Source organism: Macaca fascicularis, chromosome 9 (genome assembly GCF_037993035.2).
Source record: "Macaca fascicularis isolate 582-1 chromosome 9, T2T-MFA8v1.1".
NCBI lineage: Eukaryota > Metazoa > Chordata > Mammalia > Primates > Cercopithecidae > Macaca > Macaca fascicularis.
In genome coordinates this window covers 83919406-83925398 of record NC_088383.1, presented here as the reverse complement: position 1 = coordinate 83925398, position 5993 = coordinate 83919406, and positions in this window count along the sequence as shown.

The following is a 5993-nucleotide window of genomic DNA, read 5'->3' as shown; positions in this document are numbered from 1 at the left end:
CAGAAATAAGAAGAAAAGAGGTGAAAAAGACAGTGTGATAAGGCCATAGTGGTGGATTGTGGATGTCCTGTCCTGTATCCACCTGAGTTTACTTGTGAGAGAGCCTACACAGCATGCTGGCAACTTCCCCCTCACTGACTCAAATGTTAATCTCCTTTGGCAACACCCTGACAGACACACCCAGGATCAATACTTTGTATCCTTCAATTCAATCAAGTTGCCACTCAGTATTAACCATCACACCTTCTAAGCCATCATCTCCTTCTAATCCTCCCATAACAATGGGTATAAGTTATGAAGGTGGGTTAGAAACTGGTACCTATCCCTCATTAAGTTGCCAGATGGATTTAACAGTACCCCAAAGTCAACATGCCCCAAGTCAAAGTCTTCTTTACCCATGAAATAAGCTGGTTTGCTACTTCCCTACGTCTCTGAATGGGTCCACCATTCCTCTGGCAACCATGTTCTCAAAGCCCAGAGGGAGGAAAAGAAAATGGATCTAAATAGAATGCCAGGTCCCACGCTGGATATTTTCACCCCTTACCTCATTTAATACAACAAGCAAGGAGGTAGACAATATTGTCTACCTTTGCAAATGAGGAAACAGAGGCTTAGAGAAGTTAAAGAATTTGCCTGAGAATAAAGCTAAAAGTAGCTTTAAAATACTAGAGCTGGGATTGCAAGCTTGATGCAAAGTTTGGGCTCTCTTCATCCTTCACCAGGACCTTTCATTTTCCCTTTAAATATCTCTTATGTCTGCATTTCCCCTTCATTCCCATCACTAGCACTGTCCTCTAATGCCCCACCCAGTGGGGAAGTCTCCAATAGGTCCCTCTGCTTATAACAGCCAAGAGGGTAGCTGTAAACCAGGTTCAGTAACAGATGCTTCATGTGAGGGAACTGATGGACAGCTGTCTAATGCATAACCTCTGCCCTCAAAGGAATTTACAGTTCAGAGTCTAAAATAGCAAGGAAGTGGTGGGAGGAAGGTGAGAGAAAAGGGTGGGAGGGCGAGAGAGGGGAGGGAGGGGAATAAGGTGTGGGCCATGGAGGGAATCTGTCTGTCTCATGATTTGCCCTAGGAACCCTTCTGCTCAGCCCCAGCCTGCTTCCAGGCCCTCGTCCTCACCCCTCTTTGCTGTCCATATGGGTTCAACGTGAGTAACCGCATCTGTAGAGTGTGGCTGTCTTCTTCTGACACTGTCCTAAATACAAAACCGAGTAGCCAGAAGAATCACTTCTCAGGTAAACGTCTGTAAACAATGGTTATATTTCTTTTCAATATTACTGGTTAACATTGTGGAGATGGGCCAGACTCTGTGCTAGGCACAGACTTTCTAGGGATTATTTCATTTAATCCTCATGGCAACCACCATGCATTTGCAGATAGGCAAGTCAGGCTCACAAAAATGTATGCAGAGTTTCAGGGTTATGATAGGTAGAGCCAAACCCATCTGCCCAACCCAAGGGCCCCTGAGCTCCAACCCTACATCAAACTGCCAATATAGTACACCTTTCAGAAAAAGATTCTTGTTGCAAAAGCACCATAGGCAGTGTGTGTGTAAGGTCATCGTAAAAGTGTAGATAAGCAAGAGATAACTGTTATCCCACCACCCAGAAGTAACCACTGTCAACATGTTGGCTTCTCTGCTCCCAGGTGTTTCTGTGCCTGTACATACTATTCTTCTTGAATAAAAATAGAATTACACAGTGTATACAGTTTTGTAACTTTTGTTCATGAAACAATATACTGTGTAATGCATCTTTTTATCATGAGATAGTCTTCTATGATACAGGAGGTTTTGTAGGATTTCTTCATTCTTTTGAATGGATGCACCATAATTTATTTAACCAATTCTTTATTTTTGACATTTAGGAATCTAGTTTTGTTTCATCCTTTTAGTTTTTCACTCTTGTAAATAATTCTGTGGTGGACGTCTATGTGGTTGAAGCTGTCCAGTCAAGCTCCTCACACCCTCTCAGGCCCTCCTCCAAATCCTTTGCTATATTGCAACTGGCAGGCTCACGGCCTTGGAACATGGGACTTCCTTTGTCTGAGTCCAGTCACCAGCTAACTCATGCTGTCTCTCGGGTCTCAGATGAAATGCAGCTTCCTCTAGGGAGTCCAGGCCTTTCCGCTGTTTGTGCTCCTAGACCCTACCTTGTTCCTTCATTGCATTTAACATAATTATGATGAATTAATTGGCCATGTAATTACGTATCTAATGAGGATGCTCCCTACTAGACTATTAGCTTCATGCGGGCAGTGTCTTTGACTCCATTTTTCACTATGCTATCCCCAGAGCACTTTGCAAGAGTTCCTAAAATCTTTTCCATAGGTTTTCAATTTACTTTGCCTAGATCCATCAGAGGAATCACTATATATGGCAGCTATAGCCTTATGAAATATATTTCTTAACTAATAAGGCTTGAGAGTCAAAATTTTTCCTTGATCCATGGGCTGCAGAATGGATGCTGTATTATCACAGATGAAAACAACATTCATCTCCTTGGACTTTTCCATTAGAGCTCTTGGGTGACCAGGTGCATTGTCAATGAACAGTAATATTTTGAAAAGAATCTTTATTTCTGAGCAGTAGGACTCAATAGTGGGCTTCAAATATTTAGTAAACCATGCTGTAAACAGATGTGCCATCATCCAGGTTTTGTTGTTCCATTTATAGAGCACAGGCAGAGTAGATTTAGTATAATTCTTAATAGCCCTAAAATTTTCAGAATGGTAAATAAGCTTTGCTTCAACTTAAAGTCACCAGCTATGTTAGCCCCTAACAAGAAAGTCAGCTTGTCCTTTGAAGCCTTGAAGCCAGGCATTGACTTCTCTGTAGCTATGACAGTCCTACTTGTCATCCACTTCCAATCTAAGGCTATTTTGTGTACATTGAAAATATGTTGGCAAGTGAAGCCACTTTTATTAATGATCTTACCTAGATCTTCTGGATAACTTCCTGCAGCTTCTATATCTGCACTTGTTGCTTCACCTTGCATGTTTATGTTATGGAGATGGCTTCTTTCCTTAAAACCTCATGAACCAACCTCTGCTGGCTTCTAACTCTTCTTCTGCAGTTTTCTTACCTCTCTCAGCCTTTGCAGAATTAAAGAGAGTTAGGACCTCACTCTGGATTAGGCTTTGGTTTAAGGAAATGTTGGCTGGTCTGATCTTCTATCCAGACCATTAAAACTTTGTCCATATCAGTGATAAGGATGTCTTGCTTTTTTATCACTCATGTGTTCACTAGAGAATAATTTTTAATTTTCTTCAAGAACTTTTCCTTTGCATTGGTGACCTGGCTAACTGGCACAAAAGGCCTAGCTTTTGGTTTATCTTGGTTTTCAACATGCCTTCCTCACTAAGCTTAATCATTTCTAGCTTTTGATTTCAAGTGAGAGACACATGACATTTCCTTTCACTTGAACACTTAAAGGCTACTATATGGCTAGTAATTAGCCAAATTTCAATATTTTTGTGTTTCAGGAAATAGGGAGGCCCAAAGAGAGAAAGATAGGTAGGAAAACTGCCAGTCGGTGGAGCAGTCAGAACACACACCATATTTATCGATTAAGTTCACCATTTTATACGGGCAAGATTTGCAGTGGTCCAAAACAATTACGATAGTAACACAGTGACATAAAAGATCACTGATCACAGATCACCATAACATATAATAATAATGAAAAGTTTGAAGTGTTGTGAGAATTACCAAAATGTGACACAGAGACATGTAGTGAGCTCATGTTGTTGGAAAAAATGGTGCCAGTAGGCTTGCTTATTGCAGGATTGCCACAAATCTCCAATTTGTTAAAAAACACAGTATCGGTAAAGCACAGTAAGACAAAGTGCAATGAAACAGGGTATGCCTGCATGTGAATCAGAGGTAGAAGATTCTTGGCCAGTTTCAGTGGCTCATGCCTATAATCCCAGCACTTTGGGAGGCCAAGGTGGGCAGATCACTTGAGGACAGGAGTTCCAGACCAGCCTGGCCAATGTAGTGAAACTTTGTCTCTACTAAAAATACAAAAATTAGCCAGGCATGGTGGCACACACCTGTAATCCCAGCTACTCGGGAGGGTGAGGTAGAATCACTCAAACCCAGAAGGTGGAGGTTGCAACGAGCCGAGATCGCACCACTGCACTCCAGCCTGGGCAACACAGCGAGACTGTCTCAAAAAAAAAAAAAAAAAAAAAAAAAAAAAAAAAAAAGGCCGGGCGTGGTGGCGCAAGCCTGTAATCCCAGCACTTTGGGAGGCCGAGACGGGCGGATCACGAGGTCAGGAAATCGAGACTATCCTGGCTAACACGGTGAAACCCCGTCTCCTACAAAATACAAAATACAAAATACAAAAACCTAGCCGGGCGTGGTGGCGGGCGCCTGTAGTCCCAGCTACTCGGGAGGCTGAGGCAGGAGAATGGTGTGAACCCGGGAGGCGGAGCTTGCAGTGAGCTGAGATCTGGCCACTGCACTCCAGCCCGGGCAAGAGAGCGAGACTCTGTCTCAAAAACAAAAACAAAAACAAAAACAAAAAAAAACCCTAAAGAACAAAAACAAACAAAAAATAAGAGATGAAGATTCTATTTCCAAGGTTGCCACAAACTTTGTGATCTTGGGCACAGAGAAGTTGTGAATTCTAAAGTCCCTTTAAATTCTAAATTCTGCAACTCTATGCATTGGGCAGTGGACAGAACGTGAACTTTGACATCAGAAAGATCTGTTTTCAAAAATGTGCCTCGTTGCTTTCTAGCTGATGGGTCTAATAGTTAAGCTTTCTGATTTTCATTTCCTCATCAATAAAATTAGGCTAATAATATCTTCCTTGCTGTATTAGTATGAGAATTAATGCTAACACGTTGGACAATCCTTGGCATCAATTAAGGACAGCACTGGTGGTTCTCATGCTGGCCTTGCTGGTGGCCCAGCAGCAACTTCCTTCCGTTGCCCATGTAAGCCTCTGTCTCAGTATAGGAAATCTACACACGCATTCACCACCAAGTAATGCCTCAGACACCCTCACACTCTTGAACTTTCCTATGACTATGATACATGCTTTTCAATCTATCTTAAGGTGACCTTCACTTGCACGGAAAGTCTGAAAATGTACAGTCAGAGTTGCGTAACTGTGAGGTTGGCCTATAAAGGAAGCAGCTTTTCTTTTCTTCCTTTAATTTTTTTTTTTTCATTCACTTGAGGCATTCCCCTTGTGGGCGTGTGATCTCCCCGATGGCAGCAATAGCTCAGGCAGCCACAACCACAGCCCTCAGTCCGCTGCAAGTAAGAGTGCAGAGCACCTGGCCTCCTACAGCCTGGAGCTCCAGCAGTTCCATCTGGTGGCCGCCAGAGCAAAGGCTCAAGGACCTCTAGGCTTGCTCAAGGACCTGAACAAGGCACAGGGGCAGCTGTCACTCCCTGGAGCAAACTTACTCTGGGGAAACCTCTGGTCAAATTCCAACAGCTCAGAATTCCAGAGGTGCCAGGAGAGCCAAAGCGCTCACATGACCCTCCACTCATCAGCACACACACTTGTCTGTGATCCAGGTAGGAAAGTGAAATGTTTTCATCTGAGTGCACATCATGACACGGGAACCAGAAGACATTTCAGAAATATATATATACACACACACACACACACACACACACACACACACACACACACACAACAAGAGCCACAGAAACAGGCTGTTTTCTGCCTGGTAGTCTTTAACTCTGGTCATACTTTAACATCACCAGGAGAGAAAAACAGGCAAAAAGACATGGTCAAATATTACAATAGCCAACCCTTACATCAAGTTTACCCTGTGCCAGGTACTGTCTAAGTACTTAGTCTGCAAAACCCCAAAGAGTAGCTAATGACGCTATCCTCATGTTACACATGAGGAATGGGAGTACTGAAGTGTTAAACAACTTGCTCAAGATCACATAGCTCATGAGTGGCAAAGATAGAGTTTGAATACACCTAACAGTCTGATTTCAGACACCAAG